At 47.3% G+C, this 23231-nt stretch overlaps 2 long non-coding RNA genes and 1 pseudogene across 5 annotated transcripts; all 3 read right to left on the bottom strand.

The window, feature by feature from the left end:
• Positions 1-452: 452 nt before the first annotated feature.
• On the bottom strand, positions 453-15070 carry LOC119625091 (uncharacterized). Of its 2 annotated transcripts, none has more exons than XR_005241219.2 (4): positions 14873-15070; positions 13451-13607; positions 13275-13350; positions 453-12382 (listed from the first exon to the last, which is right to left on the bottom strand). It is a non-coding gene; the product is annotated as an uncharacterized lncRNA (long non-coding RNA). The 2 variants fall into 2 exon arrangements; XR_005241218.2 differs by having other exon boundaries at positions 13275-13347.
• A 6-nt stretch (positions 15071-15076) lies between these two features.
• Positions 15077-22020, bottom strand: LOC119625092 (uncharacterized). 3 transcript variants are annotated; one of them, XR_012095001.1, is made up of 4 exons: positions 21602-22019; positions 18147-18246; positions 17045-17389; positions 15077-15284 (listed from the first exon to the last, which is right to left on the bottom strand). It is a non-coding gene; the product is annotated as an uncharacterized lncRNA (long non-coding RNA). The 3 variants fall into 3 exon arrangements; XR_012095002.1 differs by lacking the exon at positions 15077-15284 and adding an exon at positions 15321-16430; XR_005241220.2 differs by lacking the exon at positions 15077-15284 and having other exon boundaries at positions 15321-17389; positions 21602-22020.
• Positions 18809-18905, bottom strand: LOC119625583 (U2 spliceosomal RNA; annotated as a pseudogene).
• Positions 22021-23231: the final 1211 nt, after the last annotated feature.

Below are 23231 nucleotides of genomic sequence, written 5' to 3'. Positions count from 1 at the left end.
ATGACCCTGAAATGCAGCTTTTCCTCCCGTGCCTTCACATATCCACCCCGTCTGCCTGGAACTGCGTGTCCCCTCCCTACCCCTGCCCCATTCATGTATCCCAGACCTTCAATGATTCCAGCCTCCAACCTCCTGAGAGGCTGGTGGGCCATCTCCCCACTGCCTCCCAGTCCAGCATCCCCTTCTCTGTGGGGTGGAGCCCCCTCCTGAGGCTCTGCTTCACGGAAATACAGCGCTCTCCTCCTGTGCACTCTCAGTGTCAACCCATTCTCCTGTCCTCCTCCTCCAGTAGCCTCTGAGCTTTTCAAGGGTAGAGAGAATTTTTATCTGAGAATCTCCCATTCCTGGCACATAATAGCCACTCAAAGTATTTTTTTAATCAGTAAGTGAATGATGAATGTATGAGTTGGTTTTGTTACACTTTTCATTTATTCAAGATGATAGAACCGCAACATCCAAAGTCAATACTTGAAATAATGTCCAAAATATAATTATGAAGAAACACTGGTCACTACACACCTAACAGAAAGGCTAAAATCCAAAACACCAACACCACAAATGCTGGTGAGGGTGTGGACCAATAGGAACTCTCATTCATTGCTGGTGGGAATGCAAAATGGTACTGCCACTTCGGAAGACAGTTTGTCAGTTTCCTACAAGACAAAACATATTCTTAACATATGATCCAGCAGTCGCGCTCCTTGATATTTACCCAAATGAACTGAAAACTTCTGTCCGCACAAAAACCTGCACACGGATGTTTATAGCAGCTTTGTTCATAATTGGCAAAACTTAGGAGCAACCAAGATGTCCTTCTGTAGGTGAGTGGATAAATAACCTGTGATACAACTAAATGATGAGATTGTTCAGTGCTAAAAAGAAATGAGCTTTCAAGCCATGAAAAGACATGGAGGAAACTTAAATGCATATTACTGAGTGAAAGGAGCCTGTCTGAAAAGGTTACCTACTGTATGAGTCCAACTACATAACATTCTGGAAAAGGCAAAATTATGGTGACAATAAAAAGATCAGTGGTTGCCAGGGGTTGTAGGGACAGAGGGGTGAATAGACAGGCACAGAGGAATTCTAGGACAGTGAAACTACTCTGTATGACACTGCAGTGGTGTACACATGTCATACATTTGTATAACACCAAGAGTGAATCCTGATGTAAACTGTGGACTTTGGGCGATGATGATGTGTCCATGTAGGGTCATCAGTGTAACAAATATGCCACTTGGTGCAGGACGTGGATGGTGGGGAGGCTGTGAGAGTCCCAGCAGGGGATGTATGGGAACTCTCTGTGATTTCCACTCCATTTTGTTGTGAACCTAAAACTGCTCTAAAAATATTTTAATTTAAAAACAAGAAACACTGGCCACATCGTCAAGAAAGTAATGATATGACATTAATGATTAAAGCAAATATATATACACCAAGGATGAATCGTGAAACCAACTAAGGACATTCCCATGTGCCTCACCCATGAAAAGTCATAACAAGTGTGACTGTCCCATGGGATGGGCTGGCACCCATCCTGGCCTCGGGCAGCACTGGCAGGCTCTCTTTCCCACTTTATTAGTGCCTGTTCCTGTCTGCAGATAGGGCTGTTAAGATGTCATGGTAAAGGCCATCGCCAGTGTGAGCTGGCAGTCAGAAAAATCAGTTCAGGATATCCTGGCTGGGGCTATTTTAGACCTAGTGTCAGTGGCTTAGTTTCCTTTGCCGAGTAAAAGCCCTATTTAGGGCTGCACACACCCCACTGGTTCGGAAGGACTTCAGGGGATCTTAAGAGAAAATGTGCTTGAAAAATACAGGAAACGTTCTACTGCTTAACCGGGAAGAAGTAAATATACCCAAGGCTTAATGGTTTGATGCCCTTCGTGTGTGATCTGCCTCAAGATTGAGCAAGGAAAGAAAGGCCTTCCTGCCCTATGCATCTCCTTAGAACAGCTTTTCTAGAACCTTTGCAGTTACCAAAATGCAATCTCTCTTATAAACAACTGGCTTTTCCTTGAGTCCCAGGTAGAGCACTCTTCTTACCCTATGCTGCTGTGTTCTTCCCTTCATGTCCAGTGGTAGTTTCTGCTCTCGGGGGCCCTGCATTCATATTCACTAGCAGCGAACAAGTATTGAGGAACATTTTATTCTGTGGTCTTCAACTGCCAACTTTAAAAGATGATACAGTGGTTGTGGAGGGTAACTGAAAAGTTGGAGTGAAGAAACTGGACCTTGGAAAGGTTTTACCATGATTCCAATATATTCCACTGGGCTAATCCCACCCCAAGGGTGTGCAGAAGACAACTTTAGACATGGAAAAATGAGGAAGGAGCCAACAGTGCAGTACTGAGCCCCATATTCCCCAGAATTTGCAATTCCTCTCTCCAGTGCATTGGCACAGAAAGGAAGTAAACATATTCGCCAGGACTTCAGTTAGCACTTGCTTGGGTGCAAGTGACAGAAAGAAACCCAACTCAAAGTAGCTTAAGCAAAATAAGAGGGTTCACTGCTTCACAAGGATAATCTATAATCAGATCCGGCGTGGTCCAGGGCCCCATCTATGTCAGAAGGACTCGCTCTTTCCATCTTTCTCTTTCCACCTCTCAGCACTGTGCTCCTCCTGGTTGGCTTCCCATTCAGATCTCAGCCTTCAGAATGACAAAATAGGCACCGACAGTTCCAAGTTTTTGTCCTCCCAGGCAAGTGACCCCAGTGAAAGAGAACGGGAGGGTTCCTCCCTCCGTGCGCCAAGTCCTGCAACCCAATCTCACGAGACCTGCTTGGGTCACCTGCCCAGCCCAGAACCAATCCCGGGAGCTCGGAGGATACTGGGCGATCTGCTGCTCCAGACCTAAGCACCCCCACCTGCTGCAGAGTGAGGAGTCAGCCCTGTCAAACCTCATGGAGCAAGAGCGGGACAGGCAGGTTGCCAGTAGAAAGTCAGGGTGGACCGGACAGAGCAATGGTCCACTGCACTTCCCCTGTGCACAGAGGCCTTGGTGTAATGCTAGCTCTGAGTAGACAAGTCAGGCAATACCACCACTTGGCATCTAACAAGGGCTGGCAAAGGCCGAGGCGAAGAACAGGGGCTTTCAGAGCCGTTGCCAAACCCTGGGTCTGGCATGGCCATCCTGTGCACCTCCCCTGGCCCCCATGCTGTCAGCCACAGGGCTCCTTCTGCCTCCGCAAAGCTCTGCGGCCTGTGCCCCCTTCCCGTGCCCACTCCCACCTCAGTCAGCCCACAAGCACCGGCATGAGCTTCCTCGGCTGCAGTGACAGAGCAACACCACCTCAGCCACTCAACACAACACAAGCGTGCCTCTTTGAATCCAAGCTGGATTCAAAGCTTGAATCTTCAGCTCTCTTTGAATCCGAGCTGGCCTGTGACTTGCTTTGACCAGCACAGTGTGGCAGGCCAGGTTTCCATTAGCAACCAGAACACTCAGTTTCCACTAATTCTTTGAATGCTTAAGTTAAACATTAAAGAACTGGAGAAACTGGTGCCTGAGTATGAAGGCTGGAATGTGAAAACAAAATGAAGACCCACCTGGGTTTTCTCAAATCCTAAAGTCTGATCAAATAATAATAGCATTTTTATATATGCACCTCGTACCAGGACCCACTGAAGATTAAGAAAGTTTCCAAGACTCTAGAGAAAGCTTTCCAGACCCTAGACCCTAATTAAAGATTAGATCTAGGCTGGGTGCAGTGGCTTTCATCTGTAATCCCAGCACTTTGGGAGACTGAGTTGGGTGGATCACCTGAGATCAGGAGTTCAAGACTAGCCTGACCAACATGGAGAAACCCCGTCTCTACTAAAAATACAAAAATTAGCCAGGTGTGGTGGCAGGTGCCTGTAATCTCAGCTACTCAGGAGGCTGAGGTAGGAGAATGGCTTGAGCCCGGGAGGCAGAGGCTGCAGTGAGCCAAGATGGTGCCACTGCACTCCAACCTAGGTGATGGAGCGAGACTCCATCTAAAAAGAAAATAAAAATAAAGATTAGATATAGATTGAATGAAACACTCCTATTTGTAGGTGCAATTCCACACATAGCATGGAACTTAAAATAAATATAAGCATTAGGAAAAAAACTTGTAACTTTGAGTTGGTCTGGTGAGGTACTCCAACCTTCTCCCTGTAACTGGCTGCACAAATATAAACTCCTTTCTTTCCCAGTCTGTCTACATCTCATTATTAGACTGTGAGAACAGGCAGCCCGACCTCATTCTGTCCAGGAACAACAGTACAGCAGAAGGGATGCTGGGCCAGCTCTGAACTCGAGCTTAAGGGGCTCAGCAACTCTGCTTTATTTCTCTTGGAGCCCTGAGCCACCTCCTGAGAGGCTGATGGAACAAGGCCCCAGCAGGTCCCCAGCCAATCCAGCCACTCCGGCTGAGGCACCAGACACATGAGTGAGGCCACGTGAGTGGCCAACTGAGGTCCCAGATGAATGCTATCAACACCTATGGAGCAGTGGCTCTAGCCAACACCCCACAGAGCAGAAGAACCTCCCCTGCAAGCCCAGCCAGTTTGCAGAAATTTGAGATATAATAAATCATAGTTATTTTATGCCAGTAATTTTTGAGATGACTTGTTACATAGCAATAGAAACTGAGACAACATATAAATCCTACTTCTCCAGCCTCATGCCCTCTCTGGCACTCCAAATACTTGGCTCCATCCACACACCCTTGAACACCTCCTCCTGATGTGCCTGACAAACTCCTACTCATCCCTCAAGACCCAGCTGAAACCTTCATACCTTTTGACATCCTCCCTAGTCACTCCCTCTCACTCTCGGAAATCCTTTCTTCCACTGGTTCCCTGGAACATTCCTTTATTAGAGCCTATATTCATAGAGAGTTTACTTTTTCTTTGCTTTTGTCATGGCCACCTCCACTAACCAACCTGTGGTTCTGCAAGAGCAGAGATGGTCTCCTATTAATCTGTGGACCTCCAGTTCCTGATGAAGTGCCTGGTACATGATAGATACTCAACATATATTTGAAAGAATGGATGAATAAACATATGAAAGGAAATGAAGGAATACAAAGTACATTGTTGTTTTTTCACAAGCCCTCATCTGAGTCTAGATGGAGACAGGGAGGCCTTAAAACTTGCCTCCATCCCCGCTTATGGCTTCTGTTGAGCCCTCTCGAATGTGCGTTGTCTACAAGCCTGGGCACATGAAGGAAAGGGTCTTAGCACAGCTCCAGAGCACCTTTCACCTGGACTGTGAACAGCACACTCTCCCAGGAGTTGCTGCTCCTTTCAGAACTGTTGTTGCCATCTGGAATCGGCAAGCAGAGGCTGTGTAGACCCTGCATAGCCTGGCCAAGGACTGGCGTGTCTGAACTGAACTTTGGAGCTCCTGGAGGTTTAAAGGTCCTAAGGATTTTTTTAAAATCAGGTATGGGAAGATATGCAGGTATAAAAATGACTGTCATGGATGAAGAAGTGTTTACTCACAGTTCCCTGGAAGCAGGTGTCAATGAAAAGAGTTGAACTCTGCAAAATATTTAAAGAGAGTTATTCTGAGCCAAATATCAGTGACCAAGGCCCAAGGCACAGTCTCAAGAGGTCCTGAGAACATGTGCCCAAGGTGGTTGGGTTACAGCTTGGTTTCATGCATTTTAGGGGGACAGAAGTTAAACCCAGGCATCAATCAATATGTGTAAGGTGTAGATTGGTAGTTTGGTTCAGGAAGGCAGGACAACTTGAAGCAGTCACAGTGTGGGGTGGGGAGGACTTCCAGGTGGATTCCAAGATTTTCTGATTGACAGTTGGTTGAAATGTAACCTCCCAATAGGTTCGTCTTGCCTGCTGCCTAGACAGAGCCAATTTATTAAGACAGGGGAATTGCAATAGAGAAAGAGTAATTCATGCAGAGCCAGCTTGCAGGAGACTAGAGTTTTATTATTACTCAAATCAGTCTCTCTGAGCATTTGGTGATCAGAGTTTTTAAAGATAATTTGGCAGGTAGAGGCTTGGGAAGTGGGGAGTGCTGATTGGTCAGGTTGGAGATGGAATCATAAGGAGTTGAAGTGAGTTTTTCTTGCCATTTTCTGTTCCTGGGTGGGATGGCAGAACTGGTTGAGCCACATTACTGGTCTGGGTGGTGTCAGCTGATCCATCAAGTGAGTACAGGGGCTGCAAAATATCTCAAGCACTGATCTTAGGTTTTACAATAGTGATGTTATCCCCAAGAGCGATTTGGGGAGATTCAGACTCTTGGAGCCAGAGGCTGCATGACCCCTAAACTATGATTTCTATCTTGTAGCTAATTTGTTAGTCCTGCAAAGGCAGACCGGTCCCCAGGAAAGAAGGGGGTCTTTTCAGGAAAGGGCTGCTATCAATTTTGTTTCAGAGTCAAACCATGAACTGAATTCCTTCCCAAAGTTAGTTTGGTCTATGCTCAGCAATAAACAAAAACAGCTTAAAGGTTAGAAGCAAGATGGAGTCGGTTAGGTCTGATTTCTTTCACTGTCATAATTTCCTCAGTTATAATTTTGCAAAGGTGGTTTCAGAAAGAGTTATTATCTAAAGAATTGGAATCAATAGAAGGGAGTCTCTGGGTTAAAATGAGAGGTTGTAGAGACCAAGGTTCTTACTGTCACACACGTCCGTGTGAAGAGACCACCAAACAGGCTTTGTGTGAGCAACATGACTGTTTATGTCACCTGGGTGCAGGTGGCTGAGTCCGAAAAGAGAGTCAGCAAAGGGAGATAGGGGTGGGGCCGTTTTATAGGATTTGGGTAGGTAAAGGAAAATTACAGTCAAATGGGGGTTGTTTTCTGGTGGGCAGGAGTGGGGGTTACAAGGTGCTCAGTGGGGGAACTTTTTGAGCCAGGATGAGCCAGGAAAAGGAATTTCACAAGATAATATCACTTAAGGCAAGGACCGGCCATTTTCACTTATTTTGCGGTGGAATGTCATCGGTTAAGGCAAAGCAGGGCATTTGCACTTCTTTTGTGATTCTTCAGTTACTTCAGGCCATCTGGACGTATACGTGCAAGTCACAGGGAATGTGATGGCTTGGCTTGGGCTCAGAGGCCTGACATTCCTGCCTTCTTATATTAATGAGAAAAATAAAACAAAATGGTGTGAAGTGTTGGGGCAGTGAAAATTTTTTGGGGGGTGCTATGGAGAGAGAATGGGCGATGTTTCTCGGGGCTGCTTCAAGCGGGATTAGGGGCGGCGTGGGAACCTAGAGTGGGAGAGATGAAGCTGAAGGGAGATTTTGTGGTCAGGGGTGACATTGTGGGGTCGTTAGAAGAACCATTTGTCGTATAGAACGATTGGTGACGGCCTGGATGTGGTTTTGTATGAATTGAAAAACTAAACGGAAGACACAAGGTCTGAATAAGAAAAGGAGAGAAAACAGGTATTAAAGGACTAAGAATTGGGAGACATCTGATTAGAGTGCTTAAGGAGGCTCAGCATAGCCTTGCTAGCAAAGATTATTTGTTTACTTTAAGAGGGAATTTAGAGTGGCGGTTTGGGATAGCACTAGGAGATACCAGCTGTGATGGCTTGGAGAAACAGTGTAAACCGGCAGTGTAAACACGAGCAGGGCATTTATGAGTAGTTGAGAACGGTGAAGAGGAGTATGACTAGACAGAAGACAGTAGGGATGAAAGTGTTTTGGGGTGCAGTCTAAGTTGGTCTGGTGTCTGGAATGAGACTGGGACTTAATAAAAAGGAGTGTCCACAAAGGTGCTCAAATGGGCTGGAACTTGTAGCATTCCGAGGACAGGCCTGAATTCTGAGAAGGGAAAGTGGTAGAAGTATTGTTTAGTCCTTTGTAAGTTGGTGACTGAGCTTGGTGAGGTGTGTTTTTAAAAGACCATTAGTCCGTTCTGCCTTTCCTGAAGATTGAGAAAGGTAAAGGATATAAAGGTTTCACTGAATACCAAGAGCCTGAGAAACTGCTTGGGTGATTTGACTAGTAAAGGCTGTATAGAGGTAGGAAGGCCAAACCGAGGAATTGTGTCTGACAGAAGGGAAGAAATGACCGTGGTGGCCTTCTCAGACCCTGTGGGAGAGGCCTCTACTTATCCAGTGAAAGTGTCTACCTAGACCAAGAGGTATTTTAGTTTTCTGACATGTGAGTAAAGTCAATTTGCCAGTCCTGGGCAGGGGCAAATCCCCGAGCTTGGTGTGTAGGAAAGGGAGGGGGCCTGAACCATCCCTGAGGGGCAGTAGAATAGCAGATGGAACACTGAGAAGTGATCTCCTTGAGGAGAGATTTCTAGGATGGAAAGGAAATGAGAGGTTCTAAGAGATAGGCCAGTGGTTTGTAATCTACATAGAAGAGGCTATGAAATGATGACAGAATAGAATGGGCCTGTGAGGCTAGAAGGAGATATTTTAACCATTTGCCTTGTGTGGGAAGAGATTGATAGGTGGAAGTGGCCAATGTGAAGGAGGAAAACTGCCGTGAGGGATAGAATTTGGAAAACTAGCTGCTTTTTTATCTAACTTATCAGCATAAGCATTGTCCTGAGCGATGGTTGGGGGAAGAAAATAGATTTTGGAAGTTATGAGAACTGTAGAGAGTTGAGCATAGTTTGTGATTTTTAGGGCCTCTAACAGTATTAAAGCAGTGGTAGCCACTGCGCGCAGACACGAGGGCTAGGCTAAAACAGTAAGGTTAAGTTGTTTGGACAGAAAGGCTACAGGACACAGTCCCGGATCTTGTGTAAGAATTCTGATCACACTAACCATGCCTAGGAAGGAAAGCAGTTGTTGTTTTGTAGAAGGGATTGGGGTTTGGGAGATTAGCCGGACACGATCAGCAGAGAGAGTAAGTGTGTATTTATGAGAATTATGCCGAGATAGGTAACAGACGAGGAAGAAATTTGGGCTTGACTGAAGTAATGGGGGCTGTCCGTGAGGCCTTGCAGCAGTACACCCTAGGTAATTTGCTGGGCCTGATGGTGATGGGTGTCAGGGTCAGTCCAAGTGAAAGCAAAGAGAGGCTGGGATGAAGGGTGTAAAGGAATAGTAAAGAAAGCATGTTTGAGATCCAGAACAGAATAATGGGTTGTGGAGGGAGGTATTGAGGATAGGAGAGGATATGGGTTTGGCACCACAGGGTGGATAGACAAGACAATTTGGTTGATAAGGTGCAGAGATCTTGAATTAACCTGTAGGGCTTGTCTGGTTTTAGGACAGGTAAAATGGGGGAATTGTAAGGGGAGTTTATAGGCTTTAAAAGGCCATGCTATAACAGGTGAGTGATAACAGGCCTTAATCCTTTTAAAGCGTGCTGTGGAATAGGATATTGGCATTGAGCGGGGTAGGGGTGATTAGGTTTTAATGAGATGGTAAGGGGTGTATGATCAGTCACCAAGGAGGGAGTAGAGGTATCCTATACTTGTGGGAGTAGAGGTGGGGAGATACAAGGGGAAGACACAAAGGAGGCTTTGAACTGGGGGAAAAGGCAGCAATGAGGTGTGGCTGTAGCCTAGGAATAGTTAGGGAAGCAGATAATTTAGTTAAAATGTCTTGGGCTAATAAGGGAACGGGGCAGGTGAGGATAACTAAAAAGGAATGCATAAGAGAATGCTGTCCAAATTGGCACCAGAGTTGGGGAGTTTTAAGAGGTTTGGAAGCCCGGCCATCAACACCCACAACAGTTATGGAGGCAAGGGAAGCAGGCCCTTGAAAAGAAGGTAATGTGGAGTGAGTAGCCTCCATATTGATTAAGAAGGGGACGGACTTACCCTCCACTGTAAGAGTTACCCAACGCATCTGTGATGGTCTAGGAGGCTTCCGAGGCGATGGGGCAGCGTCAGTCTTCAGCCGCTAAGCCAAGAAGATCTGGGAAGGAGTCAGTCCGAGCCTTGGGCCAGAGCGCCAGGAGCTCTGGGAGTGGCTGCCGGGCGAGTTGAACAGTCCGATTTCCAGTGGGGTCCCGCACAGATGGGACATGGCTTAGAAGGAATCACGGGCTGCGAGCATTCCTTGGCCCAGTGGCCAGATTTCCAGCACTTGTAGCAAGCTCCTTGGGGAGGAGGTTCTTTAGGAACCCCTGGCAGCTGCAGTTCAGGTGTTTGGAGTTGTGTGCTGGAGATGTGGCTGGGGTTGTCTCACAGTGGAGACAAGGAATTGCAACTCAAAATAAGTTGCTACTTGGCTGCCTCTACTCTATTATTGTACACCTTGAAGGCGAGGTTCATTAAGTCCTGTTGTGGGGTTTGAGGGCTGGAATTTAATTTTTGGAGTTTTATTTAATGTCAGGAGCAGATTGAGTAATAAAATAAAATGCATATTGAGAATAAGACCGCTTTCTGACCTTTCAGGGCCTAGGGCTGAAAAGTGTCTCAGGGTTGCTGCTAAACGGGCCATGAACTGGGCTGGGTTTTTTATATTTGATGAAAAAGAGCCTAAACGCTCATTTGGAAGAGGTTGGATAAAGAAAAAGGAACATTAACCTTGACTATGCCTTTAGCTGTAGCCACTTTTTTAAGAGGAAATTTCTGGGCAGGTGGGGGAGGGCTAGTCGCGGAAGGAAACTGTAAGCCAGAAACTGTAAGCCAGACCGGGTGTGAGGAGGGGAAGTGATAAAAGGATTACAGGGTGGGGGAGCGGAGGCTGAGGAAAAATTGGGACCTAGCTCGGCCTGGCAAGGAGGGGAGAGGTCAGATGGGTCTGTAGAAAGGAAGATTAGAAAGACTCAGCGACGCTTGGGGTTGGGGCTAAGGGGACAGGTGGGAGGGAAAGAGGAAGATTTGGGACGAGTTGCTTTGGGAACAGAGACTAGGGAGCGACCAATGTGTAAAAGAATGCCTGGACGTCAGGCACCTCAGACCGTTTGCCCATTTTACGACAATTATTTAGATCTTGTAGGATGGAAAAATCTAAAGTGCTGTTTTCTGGCTATTTAGAGCCATTGTCAAGTTTGCATTGGGGCCAAGCGGTGTTGCAGAAGATAAGGCATTTAGGTTTTAGGTCAGGTGTGAGTTGAAGAGGTTTTAAGTTCTTGAGAACACAGGCTAAGGGAGAAGAAGGAGGAATGGAGGGTGGAAGGTTGCCCATAGTGAAGGAGGCAAGCCCAGATAAAACAGAGAGTAGAGATACAAAGAGAAGGAGTTCGGGGGTCCTTGTCCTCCAGAAAAGCGGGAAAGGGATCGGGGCGCAGAACTAAGGGATTGGGGCACAAAAATAAGAGGTCAAGGAGCAAAAATAAGAGGGGGCGCCTTATTATGTAGTTGAAGCCTCTGGGTAGCAGGCTTCAGAGAGAATAGATGGGAAACATCTCTTATGAAACCTAAAAAGGTGCCAGATTCTTAATCTCTCTTGGATCAGGAAAAGACCTAGAAAGGGAAGGGGATTTTCTAGAGAATGTAGATTTTCCCTACGAGAGGTAGCTCTGCAGGGCCGTTTCAAAATATGTCAAAGACGCTGGATGCAGTGGCTCACACCTGTAATCCCAGCACTTCAGGAGGCTGAGGCAGGATTGCTTGAGCCCAGGAGTTTGAAACCAGCCTGGGCAACATAGCGAGACACTATCTATAAAAATCAATAAAGAAATAAAAATAAAAATATGTCAAAGAAATATATTTTGGGATAAAATACTTTGATTTCTTTCAGGGCCTGCCATCTGTCATGTGATGCTATACTAGAGTGATGTTAGAATATGGTATCTTATTGCTAGAGTCTGTTCTATCCGTCTTAAGATCTCATTTTAATGTTAATGCTGGTCAGCTGTGCCTGAATTTCAAAGGGAGGAGGGGATAGAGAGGCATAGCTGACCTCTGCTTCGTGACCTGAACTCGTTTTTCAGGTTGACTTTGGAATTTCCTTGGCTGAGGGAAGAGATCCATTTAGTCGGTTGTGGGGCTTTTAATTTTATTTTTGGTTTACACAGGAGACAGGGCACACCAGGCAGGACCACACAGGGATGCACCAGGTTGGTCGCAATGCATGGGGATGGGTGGGTGAGGTGTGAAGAAGAACATTTATTGTGCCTTCTGTAGGAAGGTGTGGGCCAGGCAGCGGCAGCAGGCTGAGGGCTGGACAGTGAATAATTTCAGCACACCGTGGGCATAGGGGCTGTTCCTAGCAGTCTGGCACCCAGCTCTGAGATGATAAGGGCAGGTGAATGGTGGCCTGGAGCGTGAGGACCAATGAAAGAGGTGGTTGGGGGTGCGGGTGCTGGATGAGTTCCTTTGAATAAGAAAGGTACATCCTGGGTGAGTTGTTTACTATCTCCAGGAATTGGCCACAGGGTCAGTGAGACCCTGGATGCCGAAGTATCAGAGAGAGGGTAGAAATGGCTCCTCTCCTCCCTGTGACATGCAGCCCTGCAGGCATCCAGGACAAAGCTTTTCCTGGGGCTATTGAATGTGACAAATCCAGTTCATCGATTATGCCCTGCACATAAAAGGCAACACAACAACATGTCACTAAAGACACCTCCGGCTCTGTGCTGCCACCCAGCAGTGTGAGGACCACGTACTCATCAGGTGTGGAGCCGATGCACAGACACGCGATGGCAGGTGAGGAACGCCTTCACAGCTTCTCTACATGCCTTGGTTTTAGGCAAATCAGAGCAGAGTAGCAGAAGAATAGTACATGCTTAAGCCATAGATAATTAAAAAGCAAGCAGGTCTTGAACACTATAGTGCATTATTGCTACAAAATTTCTGGGAGAAAAATACCCAAAACTAGTGCAGCAATTTCAGCCAGGGTGCCTGACCTTTTCACCTACTTGGTGTGAACCCAAAATATCTGAGACGGGTCTCAGTCAATTGAGAAAGTTGATTTTGCCAAAGGTTAAGGACATGCCCGTTAACACAGCCTCAGGAGGGCCTGACAACATGTGCCCAAGGGGGTCGGGGTACAGCTTGCTTTTATACGTTTTGGGGAGACACAATACATCAATCAATACATGTAAGATTGATACTGGTTCCATCCGGGTGGGACAACTTGAAGTGGGGAGGGGGGAGCTTTGAGTTTTATTTTTGGTTTACATAGGACTGCTTTTCTTTCTTTTCTCCTCATGGGTCCTGTAGGATCTATGATAAGATAATAGGTATTTTATGCTCCAATATTCTTATAAATCAAGGACATGAATATCCATTGATCTCAGCTTCTGGTCATTAGAGATAAGCAGTGTTTCCATGGTGACGCTGTTTAATTCTAGCCAAAAGCAAAGGAACATGATGTGTTGGTTAGCCTGTGTAGCATCGTTGCAGGCTGATGGGTGACAATTCACAAACTTGTTATATGCTATAAATAGGCCACGAAGCCCCCGTGGACTCACCCTGTTACTGGTGGAAGGTGTCCGAGTTACTGGCAGTGAATCCATACAGGTCTGCACCAACCTCAGTTCTTGCCTCCTCAGAAGAAAGAATTCGACTGAGGGGCACAAGGCAGAAAAAGAGACCCAGGCAAGTTTCAGAGCAAGAGAGAGCAGGAAAGAAAGGAAAGTACACTTACTTGCAAGCGTCTCAAGCTGGCAACTTGAAGAACAAGTGCGGCATTTAAATTTGATCCTTGGACTTTATAGCCTGGCCCACCTCTGGCATTTTGCAGCCCTTTCCCATAATTCTTCCTTTAGGGTGGGATGCCCACATGCAGAGAGGGGTCCTGACGCCTGGGAAGTGAGCACGCGCAGTGGGTTTAGGAAGTGGTAGGCGGCACGCTCCCTTTTCCGGTGGAGGCCCCCGGAAAGTCATATTCCACCATTTTGTGGCTTAACACGCATGCCTGAGCTCACTAGCCCAATAACTGAGACTTTACTGGAAGCCATTTTTGCTTCTCCCTGGCACCTGCATTAAATTAACACTTTAACGTTAACAGCTGTGGCTCTTCAGGAGATTGTCTCTCCCTGGCGTAGGGTGCCGAATAATCACTTTTAGAACGGCAGTGTGATCATTGTCACACCATCACCTAAGACCATCACCTGACATTCCTGGTGGGTAGGGGAGAGCCCTCTCCTGCCCTGCTCATGCCTAACTACCTGTACCAGACCCCAGTGACACCCTAGAGTCAGGATGTGTGCTTTGGAACAATGGACCACAGCTAGAAAAACTCAGAGCAGTTGAACTCAAGTACCATCTGCCAGCTCCATCAGAGTAAAGAGAACCTCATAATGTAACTACCCAATGGACTCTTCTTGCCTGCTGCCCAGATAGAGCCTATTTATTAAGGCAGGGGAATTGCAATGGAGAAAGAGTTTAATTCACACAGAGACAGCTGAACGGGAGACTGGGTTCTTATTATTACTCAAATCAGTCTCCCCAAGAATTCGGGGGCTAGGGTTTTTCAAAGGTAGTTTGCAGAAAGGGGTGGGGGTGCCTAGGCAATGCGTGCTTGCTGCCAATTGGTTGGGGGTGCCATCAGAGGGGTGTAGGAAATGGTCCTCCTGAGCTGAGTCGCTTCTAGGTAGGACCACAGGAGCCCTTGGGGAATCCAAGTGGAGCCATTATCAGTGTGAGACATGCAGAAAACCTGAAAAGATATCTCAAAAGACCAATCTTAACCTACAGTAGTGATGTTATCTGCAGGAATAATTGGGGAAACTGCATATCTTGTGACCTCCGGAATAATGGCTGGCAATTGTTTATGTCTCCACCTTAGCCAAATTCAGGTTCCTCTATCCTCCTAGCCTGGTGGCCTCTCATTAGCTTTACAAAGGTGGTTGAATTTGGTGGAAAGGCTATTATCATTTAAACTAGAAACTAAATGTTTCCCAAAGTTAGCTTAGCCTAAGTCCAGGAATAATTAAGGGCAGTTGAAGGCTAAAGGCAAAAGGCCAGATCAGATCTCCCCCAAAGCCATAATTTTGTCACTGATATAATTTTTTGCAAAGGCAATTACAATAAGGATAATAGTAATATCCTTACATGTTCCACATACCATGACACGTATTTCCTATGCATTGCTTCAATTAATTTTCATATCAATCTTATGAAACAGGATCCTAGAGATGAAAGCCAAGGTCCTGCTGAATGGGAAGCCAGGTTGAGATCTTAGTCCTTCCTGAATTCAAAGCCTGTGCTTTCACTCCTGTGTTATGTTGGAATGCGAGCTTTGAGGATCTCTGGGAAAAAAAAAAAAAAAAAAAAAAAAAAAAAAAAAACCTGTATTAATATGCTCAGATAGCACAACAAAATACCACAAATTGGGTGGCTTAAACAGACATTGATCTTTTCACAGGTCTGTGGGCCCTGTAGGTGCCCTCAGGGTTGGTTTCAGGTGAGGGCTCTCTTCCTGGTGTGTACCCAGCTGCCTTCTTGCTGTGTCCTCATGCAGCCTTTTCTCTGTGCACCTGCAGAGAGAGAGAGAGCACGCGCTCCAGTGTCTCTTTCCTTTTTTTTTTTTTTTTTTTTTTTGAGACGGAGTCTTACTCTGTCACCGGGCTGGAGTGCAGTGGCGCAATCTCGGTTCACTGCAACCTCTGCCTCCCGGGTTCAAGCAATTCTCCTGCCTCAGCCTCCCGAGTAGCTGGGACTACAGGCACGCACCACCATGCCCAGCTAATTTTTGTAGTTTTTGTAGAGACAGGGTTTCACCATGTTAGCCAGGATAGTCTCTATCTCCTGATCTCATGATCTGCCCACCTCAGCCTCCCAAAGTGCTGGGATTACAGGCATGAGCCATTGCTCCTGACTTCTTTCTCTTCTTCTAAGGATAATTCAGTGGATTAAAGCCTCATTTTTAGGGCCTCGCTTAACCTTAATTACCTTTTTATATTTACCTTTATTTCCAAATACTGTCACATTGTGGGGTAGGGCTTCAACCTATGAATTTGGCGGGGGACACAATTCAGTCCATTCCAAAAGTCCTTGCAGTTTTGTCATAGGTGTGTGAACCAGAGCAACTCCATCTTGAGTAGGAGCTGGGCAAAATGAGGCAGAGACCTACTGGGCTGCATTCCCCGACAGTGAAGGCATTCTAAGTCACAGGATGTGACAGGAGGTTGGCACAAGATACAGGTTATAAAGACCTTGCTGATAAAACAGGTTGCAGTGAAGAAACCGGCTAAATCCCACCAAAACCAAGATGGCCACGAGAGTGACCTCTGGTCGTCCTCACTGCTACACTCCCACAGGCACCCTGACAGTTTACAAATGCCATGGCAACATCAGGAAGTTACCCTACATGGTCTAAAAAGGGGTGGCATGAATAATCCACCCCTTGTTTAGCACATCTTGAAGAAATAACCATAAAAATGGGCAACCAGCAGCCCTCGGGGCTGCTCTGCCTATGGCATAGCCATTCTTTATTCCTTCACTTTCCTAATAAACTTGCTTTCACTTTACTCTATGGACTTGCCTTGATCCACAGATCTTTCTTGTGCAAGATCCAGGGACCCTCTCTTTGGGTCTGGATCGGGACCCCTTTCCTGTAACATTCCTAGTGTGTACATGGCCGCCTTCTTGCTGTGTCCTCACGCAGAGTTTTCTCTGTGCACCTGGAGAGAGAGAGTGGGCTCTGCTGTCTCTTCCCCTACTTCTAAGAACACCAGTCCAGTGAATTAAGGCCTCATCCTTAGAACCTCTTTTAAACATTTGTGTGTGTGTGTGTGTGTGTGTGTGTGTGTGTGAGATGGAGTTTCACTCTGTCACCCAGGCTGGAGTGCAGTGGTGCGATCTCCACCTCCTGGGTTCAAGTGATTCTCCTGCCTCAGCCTCCCAAGTAGCTGAGACTACAGGCACATACCACCATGCCCAGCTAATTTTTGTATTTTTAGTAGAGACAGGGTTTCACAATGCTGACCAGGCTGGTCTCGAACTCATGACCTCAAGTGATTCACCCACCTCGGCCTCCCAAAGTGCTGGAATTACAGGCATGAGCCACTGCTCCCAGCCTGGCCTCTTTTAACTTTCATTACCTCCTTACAGACCCTGTTTCCTAATGCAGTCACACTGGTGGATAGGGCTTCAACCTGTGAATTTTGTGGGGGACACAATTCAGTCCATTCCAAAAGTCCTTGCGGTTTGTGTGGATCCACTCGGGGGCTGCTGCCTAGGGGAGGTAGGTGAGGCAGCCTGGCTGTGTTCCTCTCCTCCCCGGAGTCACACTCACCTCACAGGTCCAGGCACCTGGTCCCCAGGCTTACCCATATGGAATAAGGTGGTTTTTTCATTATAAGTCAGATTTGTCTGGTATGGCCTTCTTTGTTCTTCCAGAAAAACACCAGTTTGCAAGCAGAAACATCCTCAGCGTGGAGGAGTGTGGTCACATGTTGAAAATGTGGGAGCTTGATTCAGGCAGCTCTGAATTCAAGGACTGGTTCAGTTGCCTACAGGCCATGTGACCTTGGGTAAGTCACGCAGTCTTCCTGAGCCGCACTCTTTCCATGTCAAGATGCCCCTCCCAGGGTTGTTGTGGCAGAGGCGTAGATGAGGCAGCTCTATGATGTAAGTGACCCTAAAAAGGATTCAGAAAACATCAGGCATGTGCTGGGCTATCGGTTGTACCACTGGCCCTTGATTGAAACACTGGGTCAGAGCTCAAAGCTTCTCTCACTTAGCCACGTGCTTCGATAAAGCCCGACAGCATCTGTGGGGGCCATCTCCTTAGGGTCCCCAAGGCGTTGCTACAAATGGAATACCTGCCCATTTTGCAAACTTTTTGTTGTCAACATTCAGTTAACTTAGAGCCACACTCATCCTCCAGGACCTGCAGGGTGGCGGGCAAAGGCCGCATCCCCTGAAAAGCAGGCCCTGGTCTGGCTGGACTGGTCTGAGAGCCAGCACTGGCCCCAGGTTAAGAGCAGAAGGTCCCACGGCTGTCCTGAGAGGCTCAAAACTGGCCATTTCCATCCCTGGGCTTCTGTGTCATTAACTCTAAAATGACGTTGAGACCTTTGGTTCCCATGGGGGAATGAGGGTTTCGTGTGTTGCCTAAAACATTGGCCCAACCCTCTTGATCTGAGCGCAGACCGGGAGCCAATAGACTAATCAATGCCAGCTTCACTCTCTCCCTGCCCAGGCCAGACCCCAGGGAAGAGCAGGACTTGGAGGGGGACTGGCGGGCAGGATGGACACTGGTATATGGAAAGCAGTGCTGCCCAGCGAAAGGGGTACCCCGTACGGATACACCAGCCTCTGATGGAATCTAAGTTCTACTTCGTGTTTAACTTATCCCAAGGGCATGCTCCAATCCTGGAGGTACTGCAGCATACCTCAATGTGTGAAGTACTCTCAGCACACTCCGATCCCATCTCCTCCTCCAAAAACTCATTTGATTATTGTCCTCTAGTACAGGATGTATTGATACAGGAGCTAAAAAGAAATTATTTTGGCAGTTAATGAGGGTAAGAGAGTCCTTGGTAAGGTTTCCCTTTTAATAAAAAGCAGTCCCCAAATCATTTCTTTTCTAACAAAGAGCAGCCCGAAAAATCAAGCTGCAGACATAGAAAAGCAAGCTAGAAGCTCGCACGGGTGAATACCGGCAGCTGTGCCAATAGGAAAAGGCTACCTGGCGATCAGGCATGTGCAACATGGAGGCTCCGTGTTCCCTTCTTTGTCAACCATGTGTGCAGTAAAGGAACAGGCCACATGGCACCAACCAGGTAGAGAACCCATCTGCGTAATAAAATATTAGGATGGGGCAGCCAGCTTTGTGCTGTGTCAGTGGCCTGCCTGCTCCAACCAATCTTTGGACCCTATGTAAATCAGACACCATCTCCTCAAGCTGGTCTGTAAAACCCTGTGCCTTTCACCACGAAACCGGAAGACCCACTTGGGAGCCTCTCTTGCTGCGGGAGAGAACACTTTTCTCTTTCCTCTTTCTCTCACCTATTAAACCTCCACTCTTAAACTCACTTCTTGTGTGTCCGCATCCTTGATTTCCTCAGTGTGAGATGACACTGCTTCAGTATCAGATGTTAAACTGATAGCAGATGCTACACTTGATCTTAGCCAAAAGGCCCAGAAGCTATTGAGCTCTCCTTCCTGCTCTGTGTACCTGGGTGAGTGTCTGGGTATCTATAGGCCTCAGTTTTCCTTGTCTGTAAATTGGGCACAATACCACTTTTTCTGCAGTGTCGCAGAAGGAGTAGATGATCCATGCAGAGCACATGGTTAATATTAATATATAGCTCTTAATAAGTAGTAGTTATCATTATCTCTCCATTGTGATGTCACTTATATCTCTCCTGGAGATGGCTTCAGGTGTGAAGAGAATGAGAGCCCAGTCCTTGGAATGCTGCAGAATTGCAGGCTGCAGAGGAAGACGGCTGAGCACACCTGGGAATATGGCTCTTGTGAGCTGGCATCTCCCAGCACATGAGGACAGGGTCCCCCCTGACGCAGAATCCCCTCCTTGAAATTCCTGGTCACAGACACAGAACAGGCCAGCAAGGCAGGCATGTTGGCCAGGCAATGTTTTTCCTTTTGCAGTCAGCATATTTGCCTCAGGAAGAGGGGACTTTTCTACACACTGATGTCCCTCTGTTTGTCCCTTCACTGGAGAGCAAGCAGGTATGATTAAAGTCACTGGGGGAGGAAGGGACTGGGAGAAAGAGCGTTTCTCGTATGCATTCCTTCCTAACCTCTGCTGGACTTCACAAGTGTCCCTGTAACTCCTCCAGATTGACAAGGCTCTAATGGCACCTCTGACACCTTGAGCCTGGGTTGTCAGCTAGGACAGGGAGCTGCCCACAACATGGAAGCCAGAAACAGGCTAACTGGTGGCCGCTTCTTGCTCATCCATGGAGGGGGAAAAGCGAAGCAAGGATGAGGCATGGTGGGGAAACCCTGGTCAAAACTCTCTCGCCCTGAATATTCCCATTATGGGGCAGCTGCCTGGACGGGGGCCCCCTGACGCTTGGCCTGGATTAATGAGCCAGGCTCTGGTCAGCAGCCCGGGTCTGCAGGATCATGAGGCTTATCGGGGTCCTCCCTGAGACAGGGTTCTGTTAGGAAGGAGGAAGCAGACGGAAGGTGAGCAGGCGGCTGATGGTTTCCACAGTGCCATCATGGAAATCTTACATCTGAAGTGAATTGATTTCACCTGATGGCTGAGCTGAAGCATGTGTGGCCAGAAAAGACCCTTGTACGAGACTGGCCTGTGCCTCAAAAAAGGATGTCAGTCCAGGTTCTTTGCACCCATAGCGGTGAATGCATTGTCAGAGCTGGGGAGTGGCCTGGCAGGCTGAGGGGAGCTGCTCATGGACAAGGGCCATTGTCATCACCCATAGCTGTGATGGTACACAGGATATCTGTTCTGCCAGGAGGGGCAGTGGAATCAGCTGTGTCCCGGGTCTCTCCCTGTCTCTCATTCTCTAGCCCAGCCATTTACCCCTATTGCTTATGGAATCTCAGCCCTGGAAGAGATGTTCTATCTGCCAGGAGCTCCACCAGCTCATCTACAATCTGGCAAAAGTGCCAGAAGACAGAAGTGTCCCCAGAGGGAGCCCTAAGCAGCCAGCATCCCAAATGACCACAGATGTCTGCTTCCTGCCTGAGTGAATTTTCCTTTCTCAGAGATGCAATACCTCATACCTCATTGACTTGTGTTATCTTTGGAATGACAATGGCCTAACTAATTGGGAATGCATGACTTCAATAAACAGTTTCACCAACTGCTCTTTCTAAAACTGTTTTCCAGGTCAACCAGTATATGAGAAGCAGTTAATGGTTTGAGTTTTAGGAGAGAACAGGTCCTCTTCATTCTCTGCCCCAAGGTAGCTGCCAACATCTCATAAATCCAGGCTCACATGATAGCCTGAGCCCTAGGATGACCACTGGAATTTATTCCTTCTGTCTACACAAATGGATGTTGGTAATTTTCTGGAGTATTGGGCCAGAGGCATTCTGAAGCCACACCGGAGAGAGCCCTGTATGTCATTCACAATGTCTGCCACGTGCAGAGGAGAGAAACGGCACGGATGCCACACACGAGATATCCCAAGGCGAAGTGGTCAAGGGAGGCCTTCAGTATATACCATATATATCCCAAGGCCAAGAAGCAGGTACTGGCCAGGCACAGTGACTCACACCTGTAATCCTAGCACTCTGGGAGGCCGAGGCAGGTGGATTTCCTGGTTTCAGGAGTTTGAGACCAGCCTGGGCAACATGGTGAAACCCCATCTCTACTAAAATACAAAATATTAGCCGGGCGTGGCAGCATGCGCCTGTAGTTCCACCCACTCAGGAGGCTGAGGCAGGAGAATTGCTAGAACCCGGGAGGCAGAGGTTGCAGTGAGCCAAGATCATGCCACTGCACTCCAGCCTGGGCAACAGAGCGAGACTCCGTCTCTGAAAAAAAAAAAAAGAAGCAGCAGCAGGTACCTATCTGCTGGAAGGATACAGAGTCCCACAGAACCACGCCACTGCCCAGGCTGGAAGAACTAACTACGGCGGTGAATAAACATTCCCCCTCCCTATGCCTTCCTCATGCTCAGGGACACAGTCAAGAACATTTTTCTGAATTAAGCTTTCTTTCTAATTGGATACTGATGGCAAAAAGAATGTCAGTTTTGGCTGGGCACAGTGACGCATGCCTGTAATCCCAGCACTTTGGGAGGCCAGGGTGGGTGGATTACATGAGCTCAGGAGTTCAAGATCAGCCTGGGAAACAGTGAGACCTCGTCTCTACCAAAAATCAAAAGAATGAGCCAGGTGTGGCACATACCTGTAGTCGCAGCTCCTTGGGAGGCTGAGATGGGAGGATTGCTTGAGCCCAGGAGATCGAGGCTACAGTGATGTATCGCTGCTGTAATTGAGACTGTAATGATCACGCCATTGCATTCCAGCCGGGGTGACAGAGTGAGACTCTGCCTCAAAAAAAAAAAAAAAGGTGAAGAAAAGAAAAGAAAAAAAAGAAAAAGGATATCAGTTTTATCTGTATGTGTTTTTGTTATTCTCTTTTATAAAGATTTGGGATACATGGCCTATGAAAAGAAAAAAAATCAAGACAAAGCCTAAAAAGTAGGCATTTTGGCTCCTCTGTGTATTTGCCATGGGTGTCATCTGAGAGAAAAGCTCAAATTACATTAAACTCATGAGTAATTTGATGGTGTGCAAACCAAGGAATGAAGAAATCTCGCAACACAGTTTTGTTTTCCGGGGCTGAGTTTCCCGAACAGTGAGTTAGAGCAACCCTCGTGACCAAATTGGTCGGCCCTGGAATCCCAGCTGAGCTGACCCAGGCTCTGCAGGGAGAAGCCCGGCCTCGGAGCAGCAGGGGTGAGGCTCTTTTCGTGCAGCCTGGAAAACAGCCCCACCCAGTCAAAGAACTAGTCAGCCATTTCCCCAAAAAAACGATGCCAGGCTGCTGGGGCCTCTCCCCAGTCAGAAGCTCAACTGAAGCCAGAGCTGGGTGGACCCTAGCGCACCAGGAATAGCAGCTATAATAACAAGGATCATTGTGTGTTTTGCTGCTTCATGAAGCAGAGACATTCCTCATGCATTTTGTCCTGAACACAGGTAGGAAGGAGGGAAGGCAAGATAAGAAGAAGGTGGCTATGGCTGCCTCCAACCCAGACACTAGGAAACCTGGGAAAAGAGAGCAGGGGACCTAAACGTTTAAACCACCATCATGCTGGCCGCCATGTTTTAAGCAACTACTGTAAGGTCAGGGCTGTCTTCAGTTCTATGAAACCTTTTTTCATTTATAGTCACAATAGCCCTAGGTCCACTGGATGGACAAGAAAACTGTGGCTGCAAGACTGATGTTGCTTGCCCGGGTCCCGTACCTGGAGTGGCAGGGCTGGGCTCACGTTGAGGCAGCCATGCTCTTCCTGCAGCACTGGGAGGCAAGCCGTCGTCTGCGATGGGGAGACCAGCAAGAGAGAAGTGGTGAAGGTCTTGTCACAAGGACGGAGGGATGCTTTTAGCGTGAGGGATTTTACTTCGAAAATGTTCAAGCTTATATGATTTTCTAGGGAGGTTTTCTTTCTTAATGCATTACATTCTAAATTCAATGCCCTGGAAGATATTGAATAGATGGGACAAAATCCATTAGGCTGGATGATTTATGGCTTTTCAGCATTTAGCAGGAGCGGCTTTCAATGGAAATTGTTTGCATGCAGTGGACCATTTTAGAATTTGTCTCACGTTGCCCATAAGTGATTCGTGCCATGCTTCCCGTGCCTCTTTTTGGGAAAAGGGGAAACAATATCAACACAAAGCAAATTCAGTGTCCAGTACCTTTGTCCTTTGCAAACCCCTGCTCAACCATCCCATGCCCGTCTCCGTCATCTCCACACTTGCTGGGCTGCATTTTACTGACCAGACAGCAATGGCTGTGACACCTGATCCAT

This window comes from Chlorocebus sabaeus, chromosome 13 (assembly GCF_047675955.1).
Source record: "Chlorocebus sabaeus isolate Y175 chromosome 13, mChlSab1.0.hap1, whole genome shotgun sequence".
NCBI classification, from domain to species: domain Eukaryota; kingdom Metazoa; phylum Chordata; class Mammalia; order Primates; family Cercopithecidae; genus Chlorocebus; species Chlorocebus sabaeus.
This window is presented reverse-complemented; position numbering and strand designations above follow the sequence as displayed.